The sequence below is a fragment of the Petaurus breviceps genome, unplaced genomic scaffold, assembly GCF_028583685.1.
Source record: "Petaurus breviceps papuanus isolate PSGF00001 unplaced genomic scaffold, PetGlider_PUasm1.0 188, whole genome shotgun sequence".
In the NCBI taxonomy this organism is placed as follows: domain Eukaryota; kingdom Metazoa; phylum Chordata; class Mammalia; order Diprotodontia; family Petauridae; genus Petaurus; species Petaurus breviceps.
Window position 1 is genome coordinate 12133993 of NW_027185804.1, and position 23122 is coordinate 12157114.

A 23122-nucleotide genomic window follows, 5' to 3' on the forward strand; every position below is an offset into this window, starting at 1 on the left:
TCTCTCTCTCTCTCTGCTTCTTTCTCTCTCTGTCTCCCTCTCTCTCTCTCTGTCTCCCTCTCTCTCTCTCTCTCTGTCTCTCTCTCTCTGTTTGAGTGGATGTGTGCACATGAGTGCATGTATACATAGATATATGTGCATATATTGCTATAGATCTGAGGATCATCAGCATAGAAATTATGCTATGTGAACTGATAAGAGAAAACATATATATATATATATATTTTTTCATATATACACAAACATATATATATGTGAATACATATATTGCTCTAAATGTGGGAGTATATAAACATGTATATGTATGTATGTGTGTACATAGATATATACACAATGTGTATGCATACACACATACTACAATTGTAATACATTGATCACATGTTTTGGTTTCAAGACCTAGTGTCTTTTTTCAGTCCCACACTGTGAACTGAAAATTGGATATTTCCAAATGGCTATCCTACTAGCATCTAAAACTCAACATACCCAAAACAGAACGCACAATCTCTTCCCCAAATAAAGCTTTCTTATTTCCAAACTTCCTTATTTCTTCTAAGGTCACCAAAATCCTTCCAGTCTCTGTTTCACAAACAGTGTAAATCTGCAGAGCATTCTCTTTCCATAGACAGAAAGACATAGACAGACAGATTGATTCCATATATATCTAAATATTCACCAAATTGGGTCATTCCTCCCAGAGATGTTGATCTCTGGTATCTGTGTCCTCTCTACTCTCACAGTTACCCTCTCAGATAACTCTCACTCTCACCATGTTCATCCAGACCTCCACTTTGTCTGCCTGTCTTAAACCCCTCCTCACTCCAATCTACCTTCCATATAGTTACCAAGGTATTTCTTCCTAAAACATAAAGCTAAACTTGCTACTCAATCAACTCCAGTGTCTCTCTATTATACCTTTCTAATTTTTTTATATTGTACCTTTAACATTAGATAAAACTCTTCTGTTTGGTATTTAAAATCCTTAACAACCTGGCCCAAATCTACCTTTCTAGCCTTATTACATATTACCTTATTTCTTGCAAACTGGTCAGCCAACTTGGCCTTCACTATTCCTCATTCATGACATTCTACCTCTGATCTCTGTATCTTGGCATTGATTATCCACCACAGTTACAATGCAGTAGCTCCTCCTGTCAGAATCTTTTATTTCCTTCAAAATTTGTTCCATCTGTATGAAGCCTGTCCTGATCCCATCAGCTGCTGTGCATTCTTCTCCCCTTCAATTATCTTGTGTTCATTTTATGTATGTTCTTGTTTTCTGTCTCTTTCCCTCTCTTTGTGCGCGCGCGCACACACACGTCCCTTGAAGCTAGATTGGAAGCTTTTCAAGGGCAGGGACTATTTTGTATTTGTCTTTGTATTCAAGCACCTACTATGGTTTTTTTCCACCTAGTGATCCTATGCTGCCTTATTATACTATATAGTTTATACTTTATAAAATAAATTACATACACTAGCTTATTTGATCCATATGACAGTTCTATGAGGTAGAGTACTTCAAGTATTGTCACTTTTTATCAGGTAAGCAAAATGATATTTAGAATAGTCAGGGGATTTGACTAACTCTATATATCTACAAAGTAACAGAGCTGGAAATCAAACCCAGATGGACCCTCACATTCCAGATCTGGGGTTCTTAATATCTTACCAAGATGCTCCCCTGATTTTATCCCCACGCTGTCTCCATGCATCTTAATTCCACAGTTCCATTCATTTATTCAGTAATTGATCTCTGCCATTTCCAAAAACTCACTGCCAGGGATTTGACTAGTAAGTCAGTGATTAAAAAAAAAAAAAAGGAAGGCTCAGCTCATTAATTTCTTCATGAACTTAAAAATTCCTTAGCTTTTATTAGTTCCTTTACTTGTTTTGATTTTATTGTAAAAAGAAGAGGTTTGTAGTTTTCTATGTCTGTTACATTCATTATTTATTGAGAGTTATAATTGCATACCGCACTCACATTAGAAAATGTTCCTGCCCCAAGGAGATTGAGGTCAACAGCAATGTTGGCACTGAAGGTAATACAGAATCAGATCCTATTCTGTAAGAAAAGATGGCAAAAATGAAGAGGAGTTATTCATTTGATATGCCATCTTTTAATGGCTTTATGATATATTATGACATTTAGGATAATGGGCCATGGGCTAGCCCATTAATGGTCAATTGGCTGAGTCACAAAGGGGTTAAGTTAAAAAGGGAAAGAGGTAAGCTGCTTTTTTCAGCCAGGAATCAAGGAATGGAGCTTAGAACTAGAATCTGATTAGGGTACCAGGATGAAGGCAGCTCAAAAGAGTAGGGAAAAGGCCCTATAGGGCTAGATTTTATCCCCTTAGGGCTATAAGACAGCCACAGGGGTTCAGAGTAGAGAATCGGCAATACAGACCTCTCAGAAGCCAGACTTATAGCAATGAGGAGAGGTCAATGCTGAGGGTATTCCAATAGGAGCCTGGTTCTATTTCCCTTTAAGTTCTGCATTTCAGGCTTACCTGGCCAGTCATACCTTATTAGACTCAAAGGTATCATGATTGTTTTTGTTCAGGCCATCTTACAATTTTTCTTTTTTCTACTCATGTTAGAATATTTTTCCCAGATAGTGAGAAGAGTTTGGGTAAAGAAACAAAAACATCCTCTCCCCTAAATACAAAGGAACCTATGCTATACCTCTGAATACTCTTGAAGTTTTTCTTTCAGTCTCCTTGTCGTGAGCTTAGAGCAAGCTAGAACAGAAACTCTGGCTTTTTATGAGCTCTGATATTTATCCACTGAATGAAAAAAAGGTATTGAGAATATATTTTTTAAAACTAAAACTTTAAAAAAAATTCTAAAACTATTTGGAACAACAGATGCACCTTAAAGTGGCTTTTGATGTTAAACCTGGAAGTCAGACAACCTTGAAGATGGAAAGATGGAAAGACTTTTTTTTTTCATTTCACAAATAAAGTCTGTCAGATCTTTCCGTAATTACTGGCTTTGGTCAAATATCCACAGAATATCACTATGGGATCATAGATCTGGTAGAGCCAAGAAGGAACTCAGAGGACATCTGGCCCAATCCCCTCATTTTACAAAGGGGGAAACTGAGGTCCACAGAGATTTTTCTCAGTGTTACTAGTAATAAGCATCAGACAGAGGATGTGAAACAGGGTCCTCTGACTCCAGAGAAAGTGCCATTTCCACTTTCCTATACTGCCTCTATATATTCCTGATTTCTAGGGCACCACTTTGTGACATCTGAAAGGGAGCTTTCCATTGACTTTCCATCAAAACACATCATTTTTTCCTTTTAAAATTAAGGAACAAATAATATTTTCCTTGAGCTTCATTTGTGGTAAAAAGCTTTTAAAAAAAAGTTGTCACAGATCCTTTGAAATCATCATTTTTTAATGAAAAGCTTAAGAGGTGTGTGTATACAGATATTTTCCACTTTTAGAGCCTTTTGTCACTCTGTTTCATGTGGGATTTCTCCCACTTCATCCCCAATATAGCCAGAATGTCAATTGCTTTGTCTTTTTCTATGTTCCATGATATAGATGCAAATAAACACACCTGTTTGGGAGAACAGCATGATTGATGTGTAGGTTGCATGGAGAATTTAGTATTTCTATCATTCATTACATTTTCATTTTACCATAAACTGAGAAACCTTTGGTTGTTACAGAAAGCACATTGCCAGCTGAGAGAACACATTCTGGGTAAATTCTAAAGATGCATTTCAGGCTCCATCAGATCTTGCTTAAAAACAACAGCAGCAACCACAACATCTCAAATTACCATTTCTTCTCCACCCAACTTTTTTTTTCTTTTCCTCTTTAACATATCTAATCCTGGGCCCTGTTCCAGCACCATATTCCCATCCTTCAATAATTTATAACATAACATAAATCAAACCCCGGTCACAGTTCAGTGTGATTTGTGATATGTGTGGATTTCTGTTTATGGTGCCTTTATTGAGATTTCTCACAATAAGATGTAATATGTAATCTCTACCTATTTAAAAGCTTCATGCTGTTTGATCACAAACATGATTTGCGTCTCCTTTATCTCAGTGGAGAGAACATTTGCTACAAGGTTGCGTGCTATAAAATCCCCTTAGTATAGTATGCCTGACGAGGCGCACACACTGTATGGAGTAGAATTGCTGAGGCATATGGTGTTTGTTGTTTCTGTGGGATGAGGGACTTGATGCTCAGTGGCTGATAAAAAGCAATTTAGTTGTGAAGGGAATTAGCTTGTTTTAAATCCGGAATTTCTTCTCTTTTCCTTTGTTCTTCTGATAGATGAATTCTGTGGTTATATTCACAGAAAATATTATGGTGGTGAGAAAAGCCTTTTTCCTCTCTAATAATAGGTCACCCACTTATTCTTTTTTTTTTCATTTATTTTTGCTTTTAATATCTGTTCACAACAGATGTAGGCTTTTCTTTGTCATATATGACTTGAGAATTTAGACCACGGCTTTCGTGTCCCCCTTGTGACCACATTTGACCACGTGACTACCTATGATTGCTTATCGATGAGTGTTTATCAGTGAGTGTCTTATCTCATCCAGCAGAATGTGCCTCACTCATAAGGGAACTAAAAGCCCCAATAACTGGGGGTGTTTGTGGTAGGTGTTTCCTTTAGTCTCCATGTTCATTTGACTGCCAACTCTGCTGTACAAAACTACATTTTAGCAATACTTGAGAGTCTGGGCAAAAATCCATTCGATTCCTAGCATTTCTTGAACAGCTGTAATGAGGATCTGTTTTGTTTTGGAATAGACCTGCCTGTAAGAAAACTGCCTCTACCAGTGCAAATCAGCAACAATTTTTTCGGCAATTTATAATCTTCGTTTTCTGGTGCAATGAGAGGTTAAGGGGCTTGCTGAAGATTACATAGACAGTCTGAGGTAAAGCTGAGTCTAGGTATTTCCTACTTGGAGGCCAGAATTCTGTGTATCCTGGCATGTGGCTTCTCAATTGTGAGCATTAGCTAAAAGATTTCTCTTGAAGGCACCATATAGCATAACTTTATTTGTACCTTTGATTATGTTTGAAACTGAAGGTTTTCCATCTAATCATTATTTCACTAAAGGGACAAGAAATGAGAGAAAATGCCCTCTTCTCCCCCTCTCCTTGGTATGATTTTATCTGCATGGTATGAAAGGTGACAGTAATAAGTACTTATAGCGGAGTTTGAGTGTTCACGAAGTTCCAAGAAAGCATCAAAAAGGAGCTACGATTCATTACTTTGTCAGTTCTTGTATATTCATAAATGAAATGCAGAATTCCAACCTTGCTCTCCTCCTCCCACCAGTATCCCAACAGCATCACGGGAAGACCAAAAGAAATGGCATTATCATTTTAAAGGTTTAGGATCAAATATAAGGGTGCCTTAATCAAATGGGGAAAAGCCTGTAATAACAAGACGAAGGCCCATTAAACACTAGAATTTCACACAGAAGCTAAGCAGGCTTTTGTTGCCTGCAAAGGAAGAAATCCTAACAACACAAACAGAAACCAAAGCAACCCGGGCAGCATTACCACAAAGCTGGCCACTGACATAACCATCTCTGTAGTTAGAAGGCCCTTTCCCAGTAATCCTACCTTTGTGACTATTAACACTTATCAATTTGATACCATGCCTGTTCTGTATAACACTCTGAGTCTTGACCATGTTTATAGTCTATCCCCTGTTGATTATGGTAAAACTAGAGATTACTACTGAGTATCACCTGGCCTATGATGATGTATAACCAACCCTCCCCTCTTTCCTCATCCTAGCCACCTAAGACCAGGAAATCAGGGCAGTCCACATATTGGCTTGTCACAATGGGTAGTATAGAAAATACTGATCACGTGAAGCAAGAGAAGGACGTCCTGTGGTTAATTTGATAATGTTGTCAATAAAGTCAAAATCTATGCCATACACGGTCTGCCATTTGCCTCAGGATGAGAATACAACAAGATATACTCAACACTAAAACTAATTAAAAGAATTAAATATTTAATTGGCGGTTTAGAAGGCACTTCATGGCCACAAAGCACCTCCAGGTCATCTTTATGAACGTCTCTTAAAGTGCACGTTTATCCAGAATTACAGCTGACAGAATACCAGATAAACTAGCCTTTACTGTCCTTTCATTTTTATCTCTTTAGCTCTACTAAAGTGCTTCACACTTCCTGGTGACATTTTAGCCTAAAGCCTAATTTGTTTGTCATTTATGCTGAATGGTAGAAGAGTCAGTGTGAAGGAGAGAAAATTTTCTTTGAGAATCAGGAAAAAACATTAGCATTAATTTTCCCCTGTGACATGTCACATTTTGAATCCAAGCCTCCTGAGGTGAAAAGCAGGGGATTTATCATTACCTGTCAAGCATTAGGGGAGTCTCATGAGGGATGCAAACAGCATTTTGGTTTATGCTTCACCTAGGAGGAAGATCAAGGTATGTTGTGTCACTCATGAAGGTAGTAAAAATTTTATAACTCTCTACTTAGTGATAGACTGGTCTGTCTCAATCTTCATAACAAAGACAAGCCTAGAATGGGAAGGCAGAGAGGAGGAAATTCAGGAATTTGAGCCACTCTGATTATCACTCTGTGTCTAATGATGTGCTTTTTGGGTTTGAAGCTAGTAGAAAATGCAAGAAAGGTCAGAGCCACTAGAATTTTGAAAGCATCTCCAAGAAACAAACAGCAATAAAAAAAAAGAGCTAAGGCATATCCCTGGAGTGGCACAAAGGCAGTCAGAAGTAAGAGTCTGAGTTGGAATACTGCTGACCTGTAACCTTACAGTCAGTTGGAATATTCACCTGGTTCTTCCAACAAACCCCTCATTCCTCTAAAAGCTTTGTATCTTAAGGACAGCTGATCAGTTCCTGACCCTCAATAAAGATGGGCCTTTTCTAATCAGTGTCTACAATGCCCTTCTTTTTGGTAGCGACTGAATTGGCAGATTGATAGTCCCTTTGCTTCTACCTCTCTCTCCTTGTATTATGACTATTTATTGTTCATGTCTCTTCCGTGCTCAATTAAATAGCTTCTTACGGTCATGGTCTATGCCCCATCTATTTTTGTATTGCTGTGCTGAGAAGAATTCCTTGAATGCACACACACACACACTCACACACACACACATTTTGGTTCAAGCCTATGACTTCATTTGGTATATGGTTTTCTCATTACTGGCACTCCCTCAAGTCATGCAGATCAGAGTCAGAAATTTGTTCATAATTTACACCCTTCAAAAGTTTCCTGAGGAAACTCATGACCAGTGAGGCACATGACCAATAAATGCTAATGGCAGAAATATGACTTAAGCATTTCTAACTATATCCCCTATGCTACGTTGCCATTCACCTTGTACATAATACTTAATAAATGTTCACTGAATTGCATTAATTTGTCATTGACCTATATATGTATTCATATATATACATGTATGTATTATGAATATATATATACATATATACACATATTCTTGAAAGTAAATTTTGGGCAAAATGTACTTTCATGTTTTGACATGAATTATTGTGTACAAAATATTTTCATGCAGTTGAAGTTTTAAAATTTTGTTCCCTTGTCTTTTTCCCCTCCAAACAGAGGAAGTATACTGCAACTATTGCCTATAAGATCTTGGGCTATAACTTTGTTAGGAGATATAACCAGCTATTTTCTAGATGCCACTAAGGAAGGATAGACCACTCTGATTTTACATCTCTGAGCCTTAGTTTTGTTTTCTGGGAAAAGTGGACACTGATACTAAAGTGACCACTTCCCTGTATTGTCATGAAATTCAGATTGTCAAAAATGTCTATGAAGTACTCTGAAAATTTTAAGGAGCTGCACAATCCCAATTATTGTGATTTTTAGCAATAAACCAAAACTTCATGTATCACATCAGTGATCATTTCCTTCTTCCCTTCCTCCTTCCTTTCTCCTTTGTCTTTTCTTTTCCCTTCTCTCTTACCTTTTCTTTTCCCACCCCCCTTTCCTTTATCCTCTTCCTTTCTTTTCCCCTTCCCTTCCCTGTTAAAATTTGGATGCCAATGATTAAAGGGTAGCCTGAAAGGAAGACATCAGAAAGATGATGATGACGATGTCTGCATTTGTGTTGTATTTTAGGGTTTCTGAAGTACTTTCTGTGTGTTACATCATCACAACCTCTGTGTGCAGTAGGCACTATTATCTTTTTTTACAGTTAAATGACTTGTCAGAGTCATATGGCTATTAAGAGTTTGAGGCAGAAAATCTGTTCTCAAGTCTTCCTAATTCCAGACTCGGTGCTGTACCCATGCCACCATCCAGCTGTCCCCAAGGGCAAATAATACTGATAATGCACAAAGTACCCCCAACCAAGTAATAAAGGGGTGTATTGCTGGCATCATCTCCTTAACTTCCAGAATGAGTGCCTGTTATGGAACTCATTAAGAGTTTACTGAAGGAATTTAAGATCAGCCTGTGTTTGCTAATCTGAGATTTTTCTGAGAAGCTGTTTTACCTGAATATACAAGTTGAGAATCCCCACTGTCCCGATGTCCTTGATCTCTATGACTATATGGAAAGGTAGATTCTAGCCATTAGCTAAAGAAGGATGAACTCACTTGGACTGCTCAGAAATGCTCAGGAGGACAGAGTCTGTAGTTTGTTTTTTGTTGTTGTTGTTGTTTTTTGTACGAAAGACTGCTGTCATGGGGTGAAAAAGAATAGCTCAGCCAGGGTAGGAGGAGGAATGAGCCTTTCCTTCCTAGACAAAAAGGGGATTGAATTTCTCAGTATGCGGTTGATAACACTGGGCACTATGGTTTTAAGTAGTTTGATTGACAACTTTCTCCTCTCGCTCAATCGCTGTGGGTGCAGATTAAAAATGCTTCACTTATTGATCCATCTTCCTTGGGTTTGTTCCGATTTCATTTTCCTTCCCACTTTTTCAATTGGAAGATGGGAGTGTGAGGTGAAGCAAAGGGGAGACAGTCAGACGGTCTTCTATTCTGGGGCTTATGCCTGTGCTCTGATCACCCTAGGTTTTTGTTTGTTTGTTTGCTTGCTTTTAAATCAATCATTTGGTACTTGACTTCCCTTTGGCTAACTAAAGGCCAAGGGCTGGGGGAAGGAGAGGAACAGGAATGGACTTGTGTGACTTTTCCCTGCCTGCACATGCTGACACTTGAAAGAAGAGGTAGGAGGCAGAGGCTGGAGTCTTTGAGATCAGGGCTTGCTGGATCCACTCCAGCAGTCACTAATTGGGCCTGTTCCACTAGGAGCTTGTACGTTGTGCTCCTTAACATTCAGGGAGCTCTGTCTCAGACACCTACACTGGGTGGGGGGGAGGGGAGAGGGGTACAGGGAGCCAGATCTGCTTTGTATGACAACTCCCAGTATTGAGTGTCTAAGAGGGGAGCTTGGGACTACTTCCTCATTGTTATGGTCTCTGAGGAGTCCTGGTTGCCCCAAAGCTGTGGAAAGCAAATGCCTATCCTTAGAGAGAAAATCAAATTCAGCATAAGGTGTCTGTGGAGGTATTCTGATCCTCTGCTGAAAAGAGATTACTGTCTGTTTTTCTGCCCACCCCATGGGGCTTGCTTCAGAGCCTTGCTCAGGCCTGTTAGATGGCAGCAGAACAGTACAAGTAAGTATCAGAGGGAGAGGCGCCTGGGTGATTAGTGCTGCTTATATGTGAGCCTGGCACTTCTCATATGGGCAGAATTCCACAGCTAGGTGCTACCACTATCTGAATGCTACTCATGGCAGGAGCTACTTGTACCCTTGGAACTAATTAGTGATCTGCAAAAGGAGATTATTCAGAAGGGATGGATAAGGCTGATATTAGATCAAACATGATTCTAAACTCTCACTTAACACCTCATTTTATTGAAAAATTCTAAGAAACAAAACTGTGTGTATTTTTTTCAGATACAGTAGTCAGAAGGTATGTGTCCTCCATATTTAAAGCAGAAAGCAGTGAAAGTGTTGAGTGATAGATTCCTTTTAAGATCAACTGGGTAGCAGATAGGAGTGATACAATCTTTGGCACCACCCACATTCTCTTATCGATGTTGCTATGGTTTAAATGGCACTAAGAGTAAAACCCTCCACAATCCGGCTCCACACTCCCCATCTATCCATGTTTACTTTCTGTTACTCTCCCTCTGTCCCTGTCAGGATGCTTTCACTCCTAGGAATCCAGACTGCCCTGCACTTTCACCAGGATTTTGCTTCTGAAACTGTTTTCCCTCTCCTGAGATCCAAAATCTCTCCAATCTGTAAGAAACATTGTTAAATTTCACAACCTCCACAAACACTTATATTATAAATCCATGCTGAATTCTCCTTTCTTTGAATTCTCATGGCATTTATGATCTGGGGGTTATTTCCCCAACTAGATTGGGATCTTCTTGAGGACCCGACATTTATTATCTTTTTTTTCTGGCTTATTTAACTGAAAGGGCAAGGGAAGTGACAGAGATTTAGTCACCCTACCTTCTGAATTCATGATGTTATAAAATTTTTAATAAGGACAAAAGTCAGCAGTCAAGAACTTTATCATGAAGTTCAGCTAAAGGGACAATTCCCTTAAGGACACTTGAAAATATATCATGAAAAACCTGATAAGGTGAAAAAAAATCAGGTATTACGGATGATTTTCCTGTAAAGGAGATTCTGATAAATTCCATCTCAATTCAGCCTGTTTATAAGTTACCAGATAAAAAGAACAAAGCAAAGAATCATCTAGTCCAGGGATATACCGTAATAATTCTTTCTTGCAAAGTTCAAATGACTCAACCAGTTGAGAGTCATATTGGAGATAGGTGTTTTAAATCAACCAATTGCCATGTAGGGTAGACATGCAAGATAGGCTTATATGAACTGCGTTCTTCTCTTAGAAGAAGTCATAGGACTAAGGGGGTCTCTTTTGAGGGTGGAAGAAGTAATGCATCTTTTCTATTAAATAAGGCTTTATTAAACAATTACCCTGTGCCTTGTATTGGCCATAGGATCTAGGATTCCTTTTGTCTTAACATAAAATTATTGGTTAATGCCAAATCTGATATGTTTTTCTGGATGATTTTAGAATAAAGGGTTTTCACCTGGGGTCTGTAAATTTGTACATTTTCCTCACTAGTGAGAATAATAGCAGCATACAGGTACCAGCCATGTAACATGACAGTGGCATCTCTTTCCAATCCAATCCAAAAAACATTTATTAACTTAATTGTTAACATGGGGTCCATAAACTTGGTTTAAAAAAAACCTGATAAAATATTTCAATATAATTAGTTTTCTTCATAACCATATACATTTTATGCAATTTTTAGGATAGGTCCACAGGCTTCACCAAACTACCAAAGGGGCCCATGACAAAAAAAAGTCAAAAGTACTTGAGTAGAGACTATTGTAGTGATCCCTATGTTAGTTCTAGCCCTTTGGGGTATCAGCTGAACATGCTAGAGCATTTCGTTACGTCCTTATCTTCCCTGTCATGCTTTGCCTACTCTTAAGGTAATCAAGGATAGAGTCATTCATGTTACTTAGAAATATATTTGAGAAGCACCTAAGTCAGAGAAGGTTCATTTAATGAAAATGTGAGTAGTATTGATTAGAGAAATGAGTTTCAGTGATGACAAAGCACCAGATGATTATAATCTGAAGTAGTTCTGGAAGGCCAGCAGCGGCTGCATTTAATTGAATAAATCCTATTGGCTGTTTGCCCATCAGTTGTCATGGCAACCATCACTTTTTTATATAATGCGGGGACAATTAAATGTTAACCTAGGCTTCATGACAGAGAAACTGCTACCTTAGGGAGAGAAATGGTTTTGATAGCCCAAAGAAATGGAGTCCTGCTTTCAGCTTAGAGATCCATTCCATTGCTCTAAGGCCTCAATTTCATAATCTGGAAGATGAAAGGACTGAACTGGATGATTTCGAATGTTTCCTACAGTTTTTAATCCTGTAAAATCCTTCACGATGCCATTATTCTCATCATTTATTCACAAACATGTAATAATTGCTGTCATTTAAGTAGCTGTTCGGTGACTAGGAAACACAGTAGATAAGCGTGTTGATCCTGATGAAAGGAAAACTCATCTTCCTGAGTTCATATCTGGCCTCAGGAACTTACTAGCTGTGTGAACCTGGGCAAGTCATTTAAACATGTTTCCCTCAGTTTCTCATTTGTGAAATGAGATGGACAAGGAAATGGCAAACCACTCCAGTATCTTTGTCAAGAAATCCCCAAATAGGGTCACAAAGAGTTAGATATGACTTAAAAACATTACTACCTATGCGGCCCTGGGCAAGTCACTTAACCCTTTTTGCCTCAGTTTCCTCATCTGTAAAAATGAGCTGCAGAAAGAAATGGCAAAGCACTCTAGTATCTTTGCCAAGAAAACCCCAAAAGAGGTCACAAAGAGTTGTATGTGAGGAAAAAAGCAGTAAACAACAATATAGCGCTTTAAGATCCTGAAAATGCTTGACATACTTTATCTTCTTTGTGTTCTCACAATAAGCCTATTGAATAACCCTACAAGTGTTGTCCTCATTTTAAAGACATTTAACAATGTGTCCAGAGTCAGATGCAGCTAATGAGTCCTAGAGGCTAATTCTATTTATTTCCTTAATTGCTTCCTATATGCAGAACATATATAGGTACATGAGTGCGTGTTCCAAGGAATGGCTGTGAAAAAATAATTTGAACCTGAATCACAAAATGGGATTCAAAGGTTGCAACTGTGTTTTATTTTCCTGCTCAAGAAGCTTTATTGTCTCCCTACTGCCTCTAGAATAAAATAAAAACTCTTCCACTTGAAATTTGAAGTCCATCACCATATTGGTTCAGTCTACCTTTCTAGACTGACCCTGCTATTCAATCACTCACACACACACACACACACACACACACACACACACTTTCAGCTATATTAGTCTACTTGTTATTACCTTTATACAACATTTTCTCTATTTCTGCATCTTTTTCTGCACAAGCTCTCCCCATGCCTGGGTATCATTGTGAAGGCTGGCTAATATATATTACTTCCCTATTCTCTGCATCTTCTTTGTATCTGGAGACTTAACCAGATAGACACTGTTAAAACAACTGTCACCACTTTATGAACTTAGACTTCGGGAGATAGTTGAAGAAAGAAGGGCCTGGGGTGCTGTGGTTCAGGACATCACAAAAAATTGGTCACAAGTGAACAACTGAACAATAAAAATCAGTTTTTTAGCCTAGGGGCAATATAGTATTTCCTCGGGTCCACACTGTCCCCTGCTTTGTTCTTCTGCAGCTTATATTAAAGGAAAGTTAGGAGTAAAATTCCAGTAGCTCAGAGCTTCTGTAAGGAAAATTCCTAATATTTAGGGATCAGATTAGAGAACTTGAACTCAATTGAAAGACTGCACCCGAGGACCCAGAAGGCCACATGTGGCCTTGAGGGCACAGGTTCCCTACCCCTGGATTAGCTCTTTACCCTAATCCAAATTTATTTTTATACATAGCTGACCCCTTGCCTCTTTATGGTTGAGGGAACAATTCAGTTTCGCTGAAACATGAAGAATGGAAACAAGTGGAATCTGTTGCCTTGTTAATACATAGGCATGGAGGGGAGAGTCTGACAAAGGAGCAGTCATTTTTTTAGAATTTCCCTCATTTTAGTAAGTGGTAACAACAGCTTTAGCTGAATTAGTAGAGAGAGGTCATATACCTTTCACTATTATTGCTGGCCATTAATTTCTTAACCAAACATGAGATAGAGACAAAATAATAAAATAGATAATTTTTAATTGTGACAAGCTTTAATACAAATTTAATTTATCAGGGATGAGGGAAGTGTTCAACTGGGAAAACTCTTACCTGACACCAAGAAAACTGGCAATACAACAAAAGACTGAAAAAGTGAACATTTCAGGAATTGTAGAAAGACCGGCACAGTGATATATTATTGATGAAGCTGTGAACTTGCACAAACACACAGGAATTATGCAGCTAAAGATACTATTAAGATATCCTAGCCTTTGGCTCAGAGATTTCATTACTAGGCATATACTCCCAAAGAATACACTGGAGGAAAAATGGGTCCCTAGCACACCCAAATATTTATTTATTTTTGGTAGTAGTAAAGAACTGGATTGTGGTAGTTAAAAGTTGTGGAATGGCTAAATAAATTGTGATCCAGGAAAGTAATGAAATATGACTACACTCTAAGAAACAACAAACATGATTAATATAAAGAATCATAGATTTATATAACCTGATGAAAACTGAAGTACAGATCAGAAAATAATAAACTCACTGATTACAATGTAAGTGAAAGAAAAAGAAATGAGAATTTAATAAGGAGCTACTGTGTGCCAAGCACTCCGAGAAATACTGGGCTATGAATACAAGCCAACAGAAAGACAGTTCCTGCCTTCCAATAGCTTATGTTCTAAGGAGGAAAGATATTTTTTAAAGGGAGTTGAAAATTGGGGAGGAAAAGAGGAGGGCAATGAAAGAATCCAACATTAGAGTATAAGTGTGAAGTCTAGAGGTCAGAGTTAAAACTGGGAGAAGAATCTAGGCCGGTTGGCCTCCGCAAAATGGAAGCCCCAGGAAGAACTCACCAATGGAAAAATGGGGCAATGCTAGCAGAGGGATATTATAGGATAAGGGGGGTGGAGGGATGGTTGGATGTACAGAATGAGCAGGCCCCAGGTACTATGGGAAGATCTAGGATGAGACAGCAGTGGAAACAGAGTTCTGAAGTCCCAAATTTCAGAAGAAAGGAGAGTTAGGGGAATGAGAAAGAAATAATAACTACTATGATAAAATATGAAACCAAATCTACAGAAATTATACAGAACTATCTTGTTCCTCAGGAAGAGTTTTATTAAAAAGACACCTCCCTCTGCTCTTTTACAGGGGATGGGGATGATATGTATGGAAAATTGTATATTATGTCAGTTTATTAGCTTTATCATTTTTCTTTTTCTTCCTTTTTCCTTGTCTTGCTTTTGTTATTGTTTTGCTTTGTTATAAGGGATATAACTCTCTAGGAGTGGGTGGGGAAGGATGTAGTGGGAGGTTCAGGCAATGCAAAAACAAAACATATCAATTAAAGTCTAGTTGAAACAATAAGGATGAAGTCACGAGTGATGTCTAATTTCCCTTCCAGATCCAATGAAGAATTCTGTGAACACAGCCATTAAACTAACCCTGCAAATACACATGTACCCAGAGGGTCATCAGTGAAGGGTTTGAGGTGATAAAAATGTTTAAATCTGATATTTATATAATGACATATGGCTAACAAGTTTCCTTCCTTGTGAGGAAGGAAGTGCAGGAGTTAGGACCCTCATCATATAATCATATATATATATTACATATATATATACATATATATATATATATGAGAATATTTAGGCACTGAGAGACTACGCAGTATCTTCTAGATCATATACATCTTAATTGGCTCCAGGACTCTAATTATATTTCCATGAATCCATGCTGCCTCTTAAGAAGACAATGAATATTCTGTTGCCCTAAACAAAATGAAGCAATTGGCAAACGAGTGTAATGGATAAAGGCCTGAATTTGGATGAAGAAAGACTGAGGTTTGAATCTTAAACATTTATTGGACGTTTGATCCTGGCCAAGTCATTTAATCTCTTTTGGCCTGCATTTCTTCATCTGTAAAATTATGGGGTTGGACTCAAAGATCTTCATGGCCTTTTCTAACCATAAATTTAAGACCTTAAGTGATTTGTTTCATCAACAAAGAAATGAACATCTTCAAGGATGCTAGTAGAGACTGCATGGGACTGAATCACAATTAAATTTTACTTTCTTTTTTTTAAGCAATTGGGGTTAAGTAACTTGCTCAAGGTTAAATTTTACTTTCTACTCTATAAATAAATCTTGGACCTAATGTAAGTCACTTAAACTCACGAGTTCTGTTTTGGTTTTTTAACTTTAAAATGGGAGTAAACGATCTATGCCTCACAGCATTATTGTGACGATAAAATGGAATGCCAGATATCAAAGTTCATTATAAAGCTGATGCTAATACATAGACATAGTATGTTATCCTCGCCTTCACCATCATCATCTTCATCGTGATATGCCTGGAACATTAACAGGATAAAGAAGGATGCCAATGATTCTGCCAGTATATTGCAGGTCGAAGGGATTCTTGTTCTTGGGTGGATTGGACTAGAAGGTCCCCAGTGTCCCGTCTAAATTCAGATAGATGTTTCTCTTTTTCTTGCTTATTTTTACAATTTCCAAAAGTAGAGTGGCTATAGATAGTGCTTTTGCTTGAAAATTAATAGGACATTTAATAGATAGTTCATAATGCTTGACTAAGCATATAGCCTTGACTTTGCTTAACTATACCTCTTCTTTAACAAAGGTCCTTCCCACTACATCAAATCATTCTGTTATGCAGAAGAATATCTTGGCACAGCATTATCCAAATGAATTTGGCTATAGAATAATTTTAGTTTGAAATATGTTCCTAGAACCCATAAATGTAGTCTAGGGATATGAAGTCCTTTTGAGGAAAAGGAGTAAAGGAAATTTTGTAGCAAAATGGAGGAATTTAAAATTGTTCCTGTAAGATAGTATATTGCATATAAGACTTGTTTCTGATGCTTAGGGAGGGGGGAGCTCATTGGAGTAAGGAACTCCCATTGAGGAATCCGCCCACTCCCAACACTGATAGGCAACTCATCTGTAACTTAGATACCCATAGAGATTCCTGGAGTCCTTGAGGGATACATTAATTGCCCATGTTCACAAACAGCCCTTATAGTATGTCAGTGGCAGGACTCTGAGTCATCTGGGCAATCCACAGAACTGAACTGCCTGTCATTTTTAATAGATATCTAATTTAATATGTAATATATTGGGAATTGTCATCACAGTTGAAGTTTTCAAATTTAATGTCTTTCTGTATTGTGTAGAAAATGTTTCCATGGGACAAATTTTAAGAAATTCTGTTTAAGCACATATGGCAGACCTATAAAAATTACATAAATTCATAGCGATAATGATAATGATAATAGTAGTAATAATTCCATCAAAAAGATGAGAATATTTTCCTTCAATAATAATTACTTTTCAAATAAGCTGTGGATTACTTTATGATAATCTCAGCAAGCATACATAAAATTCAACATTATGTGGCATCGTTGGGCAGGTTCAATTTTCTTATACCCTACAAGGCTATTACTAAGGTGTCATTAGCTATCAAGGAGTTAAACTGTCTGGAATAATTATACTTCTTCTAGTTCATTAAAGCATTTAGATAATGAGTGATTCTGACATAGTTTTATGTAGTGCATGGCAATATAAATGGGCTTACTAGGCATCTGGATGCCTGACCTCTTATTTAAAGATTTGACCTCCTTTGATTAATAGCATTTTCCATTCTACTTCCAAGTTGAAAAGGCCTGGTACTTCCTCCTCTTCCTTATATTCAATCAGAGCTTTAAGGAATTAGTGAATGGATAGATCTGCTGCAATCACCACTCTATGCAAGGGCATGATATCCTTGTAGTTACTTGGGCAAACACAGACTTAAAGAAACCAATCCTATTTACACTGGAATGTATGGACATATCCTACAGTGTTATAGCAGAATTTGCATGTCAATGATGAGAACTTTCATAGATTTCCTTCTGGAAGGGATCACAGAGGTTATCTACCACCAACTTCCCATATTCGTAGATTAGGAAACTGAAACCTAGACAGTTTAAGTGATTTTTGCCCAAGATCATGCAGATAGTGTAGTTAGAAACAGAAGCAAAATCTGAAATCACATCTTTTCACTCCAAATTCCAAAGTCTTTTTAAAATGGATTTTATTCTGAACTTAAGAAATAAAATGAGCATTTCCATAAAGCCTTTCTAGAATACTATTTCATTCATTTCTGTAAAAATTCTTTACTAAACGAAACTGCTTGTAGCCCTCAAATATAATTGAACTGATGCAGTAGAAAATGGATTAATCAGTGCAACTAAACTTTGACTAAACAGGTTTTGGGGTTTTTTTGGCCTATGTCCTTTACCATAAAGTAGAAAATGGCAAAACCAGACCTCATCTGTAAAATGGGAATCATTGTAGATTTACTTGTTACACAATATTATTAGATGGTTACATAAAAAAATATATATTAAAGTGCTTTATAAACTATAAAGACTATGGTAGTATTACTTCCCAGCCATCTCCATACCTTGCTTACTCCACTTCCTTCTTAATTTCTATCTGTGCCTTCCATAATTGTAAACTCCATCCCTGATTCCCCTGTCTAATAGTAGAGCTATCAACTTCTCTGGTGAGGAACTGGCTCATCTTCCAACCATTCCCCAACTCTTTTCCATATTCCCTTCATGTGTTTTCTTCTCCAACTGAAGGATAAGATTCTTGAGGACAGAGACTTCCTTACCTAGTACAGTGCCTGACACATAGTAAACAAATGTGTTTTTGTCTGTCTGTCTGTCTAACAGTCATAGTAGATGTAGTCTGATTTACTGAGGAGGGAGCAATTTTCATGATATTCTGCGGTTACTCTATAATTAGAAGACCTTGGTTCAAATCCTACTTTGGCCATCTACTACTTGCATGACCTTGGAAGAGTCATTTCCCTGGCTGGAGAGTCCTTAGTTTTAAAATGACAGGACATGGTCTCTCTTCCAACTCTAATTCTATGACCCTACGGTCTTATACTTGGGTTGCCATCCCAGCTCTGTCACTAACTGTCTGATCTTAGACAAGTCACCAATTTCCCTGAACCTCATCAATGAAATGGGAAAATAACACTTGAACTTCTTAACTTGAAGGTTTTTCCTGAGCGTCACACGACTATCTCTGTAAACATGCTTGGTAAATGCAAAGTGCTGTATAAAAATGAGGCATCATTATTATAGTCTGGCATTACTCAACAATGAACCAGCAAGACTGCTTTTTCTATATACTTATCCTTCACAAAATAGCCTTAGTGTTAATAAAAGAGTGATGATTTTCAGTCATAAAGGAAGACACCCTGACTTTACCTACACAGCTTTTGGTAGGTAGAATATAACGAGCATTTTAAAAAACATTTTTTTTTTCAATACGATGGGATGATATCAGAGAGGTTCCTGGGAATTCCCAAGAGATTGTGCTGGTTCAATAGAAATACTGCCAGATTCTCATCTTGGTTGGAAGGTTGGCTCTGTCTCTTACCACTTCTGTAAAACTGGGCAAATAATTTCTCTCCACTGGGCCTCCGTTTCCTCATTTGCAAGTTGAAGATGTTGCACCAGATCACCATTGAGGTCACCTCCAGCTTGAAATTTAAGGTTTGCAGGGAACCTGTTGCCAACATAGACCAAATTGCTCCTGATGACAAAAAAAGGATCCTCACAATTATACTCTTGGCAGCCGGTCACCCAGCCTTTGACTGAGTATCTCCAATTAGGAGGAGTCCAGTACTTGAAGAAGCTGCTCATTTTTTTTTTCCAAACCTAAATTTACCTCTTTATACTTTCACCCCCTGCTGTTCCTTTTACCCCCTGGGGCCATACGACAGCTTTTCAACTATTAACTGGCAGCTAACCCTCCTTCAGTCTAAATAATCCTGGTTATATCTAGATGATTGTCCTATGGACTTGAGGGCCTTCAGGTTTCTGACTGTCCTTTTCTGAATACTCTCCAGGTTCCTCTCTGATCCCAAAAGAACCAGATAATTTGATTAACCACTGCATAACATCTCCTAAGCATTCCAAGCAACTGGGTTTGTAATGTACATTCGCCAAAGGACATATGTGGTTTTTGTTTGGGGTCCCCTTCTGGAAAAAGGAACTCTATTCAGCTCCAATTCATGCATGCTCATTCCAGTAAGCCAGCCTCCCTTTAATGTAAATATGTTTCTGAAAGAATGCCTCACAACTGAAAAGCAATGATTAGCAGACTGTGCTTGAAAGAAAAATCTTCAATAAAGCATTCATTTTTATAGGTCTTATGAGTTATAAGCCTTTCACATTCTTGAAAGAGCCATAATGACTCCTCTTCACAGGTGATCTGTCACCGTTTAAAAGAGTCTGGGTAATCTATATAGGAAAAGTGCCCAGGAAAAAAAGAAAGAAAGAGAGAAAAAGAGAAATATGTTCAATTTATAAGTGATTAAAATACATCCTAAAGGCAGACTAGCCACTGATTCACTCAGCTGACCCTGGGAGCCCTGAGAGGCATGAAAGACAGAAGTATCACGTGAGCTTTTAAATCTAACAATCTATGCATCAACTATCTTTCATTGAAGGACCTTTACTCTGAAAATCCTGCTAAGCACTAATGTTGTAATTCTGTGGGACAATAGCTACAGGTCGCACAGCTATTTCCATTATAAGCATCTATTTCTGGGCTCTTTTACTCATACACGACATTTAGTTGAAATTCAAGGACTCACCCAGCAATTTTTTTCTTTCCCATACAAAATTTTCAGTGTAAAAAAAGTTGCATATATTACTGGTCATGGGTTGCAAAGGGGGGAAAACAGTTTACGAAGGTCTTTTAAAAAGTGACAATTCTATAATGTCATTTATTAAAATGACATTTTGCAGGGGCTAGTTTCATAATGTGAGTTCCACACTTGAGCTTCAAGAAAGTCTGTTTTGATGTGTTAATTTAAAAAAGAACTATTGCTTTGTTCACTGAAATATTTTCATGTGTATTTTAAATTCCTAAAGATAAAAGTGAAAAGGGACAAAATATTTCGAAGTTCCTCTTGTATTACTCACTGGAGCCTGTAATGTTGATGTTTTAGGGGCTGGGGAAGGAAAAATGTTGAAGCTTCTTTTCCTTTCTAAGTCATTTTCAGGTAAGGGACTAAATGATGGATTTCCCATACTGTAGAAATTTAGCCACAAGGGAGCTCTGTGTGTATTTGCAAAGCTCCCTGCTCCTTTCATTTGAGATTTTCAAGGCATCCAGTTATCACACATCCACTGACTCTACCCCCTGTACTCTGTGTGTGTGCAATGTGTGTACATGTGTGCATATGTAATAAACAAATCACTCAGTACATGCCTCTGCACACTGGCCATTAATTTTCTTCCTTTCACAGCTGTCAATCAATAGCTCTGCATGACTTTAATAAGTAGTTTCATTTATAAGGGCAATGACAAAATTGCTGCTTCATTGTTTTCTGTCATATCTGACTCTTCATGATTCCTTTTAGGATTTTCTTGACAAAGATAGTGGAGAGGTTTACCATTTCCTTTTCCAGCTCATTTTACAGAAGAGGAAACTGAGGCAAACAGGGCTAAGGGGCATGCCCAAAGTCATATAGCTAGTAAGTTTCTGAGGTCATATTTGAATTCAGGTCTTTCTGACTCCAGACCTGGCACTGTATCCACTGTGCCACCTAGCTGCCTGATAACAAACAAAGACAAATATATCTCAGAAAAGGCAATCATTCCAGTTCACTCCACATACTACTAATGTGGAACCTTACTCCTGGTAGCTCCTTCTCCAGAGTGGATTGAATAGACAATTCTCATTCTTGATACAAACCTCCAGGCTCGCACTGGTCCATGGAGGAAGTAGATTTGATTTATTTACACAGTCCATATCAAGTGAGTACTATGCTTCTCATTTTTCACACTAATTATATTAGGAACCTTAATCCTCTCTCTTTTGTCACTTTTCTCCTACCCTTTGACTAGGCTGGTTGAGTTTCAGCACTCCTTCTGCTTCACTCCAGCTACTTCCTCTGCCAACAGAACAGGAACAGTTCCTATCTTTGTTAGGAACAGTCACACCAAGGCATGATGGGAAACTCCACATCCACACTACCTCTGCATCTCTGTCTTCTGCTTTCACTATGGCATTTCCCAAAGTGTGTTGGGGAAAAGCTACTAATGTATTCTTTTGCCTCCAAAGACTTTGGGGAGCTTTAGCACTGGACCAGAGGCAAGAAATTCCCCTATAAACAACAAGACGATTTCTGGTTTTGTAAAAAAAAAAAAAAAGTTTAGGCTAGCCCACTCCTAGGAAAGGTAGGACAGAGAAGTCTCAAGGAACCTGCGATTTTATTCTTCCTTGGTTGTTAATACACTGACTACAATGCTATAGAAGGTCAAATAATAGCTTGCTATTCCATGCAGGGACCACCCCAAAACTACACTGTCCAAGTTGCATCAGCTTTGAATTTCAAATTTCAGGTAATCTGAAAATCATTTTAAGGTGTAAAATATATGGTGAAGCCTTTTCCTCTTCCCTGCTGAACAAGCCACTTGCATATTTACCAGCCAAAAAAACATCCTGTAAGATAGTCACTTTTCTGTAAGATAGATTGGACAAGTTCTTTCTGGGTGTGATGTGGATACTGAACACAGTCCAAATGGCTGCATTATCCAAAAGCAAAACCACCCAAAGAGGGAAGAACCTTGAGGCATCATGCTTTTGTAAGGTATGCAAGTCTTCCAACATCTACTTCCTCAACTCCAATACTATCTGTCAACTTAGGCAATCCTCTGTGTTGCTTCTGACTTTCTTACTTATTTCATGTAGCAAGTGACCCTGGATGCAGAGACTTTGAATTTGAGGTGATAATTTGGCCCAGCCCATTCATTATACATAGGAGAGAGAGGAAGAGAAAGAGAGAGAGAGAGAGAGAGAGAGAGAGAGAGAGAGAGAGAGAGAGAGCAATTGAGCACAGGTCTCTTAGGCAGCAGCAGAGCTGAAACAAGAATTCATTTGGGTCTCCTCATTCTTAGCTGGATTTTCTTTCCCCACCCTGTCCCATTATGACCATAACATGTTTGGTTTTGAAACGCAAGAGTTCCAGAGGTGGGCTAAAAGACAGCTAAGAATACAAGGAAAATCCTAACTAACTTGAAACATTATAACATGGATCATTTCATCATTCCAGTTTTCAGAAAAATGAGGCAAATGATAAGAAAACAAAGATCACATCTGAGATTTAGTAATTCAATAACTCCCCTCCTCTCAGCCAACATCCAGAGAATATTCGGGTCTCAGTACACATTCAGCCCAGCCCCTACCCCTTTGACACCTACAGGTATGCAACTGAACAATAGGAAATGAGGCTTATAATGATAGGCTTGAGCCACTACATGGTTCCTAATCAGCAATGCAAGATTCA

General features: G+C 38.1%; 1 protein-coding gene across 2 annotated transcripts in view; it reads left to right on the forward strand.

The window, feature by feature from the left end:
* Nucleotides 1-23122, forward strand: part of NELL1 (neural EGFL like 1) — a 922880-nt gene that overhangs the window by 760927 nt on the left and 138831 nt on the right. The window lies entirely within an intron of this gene.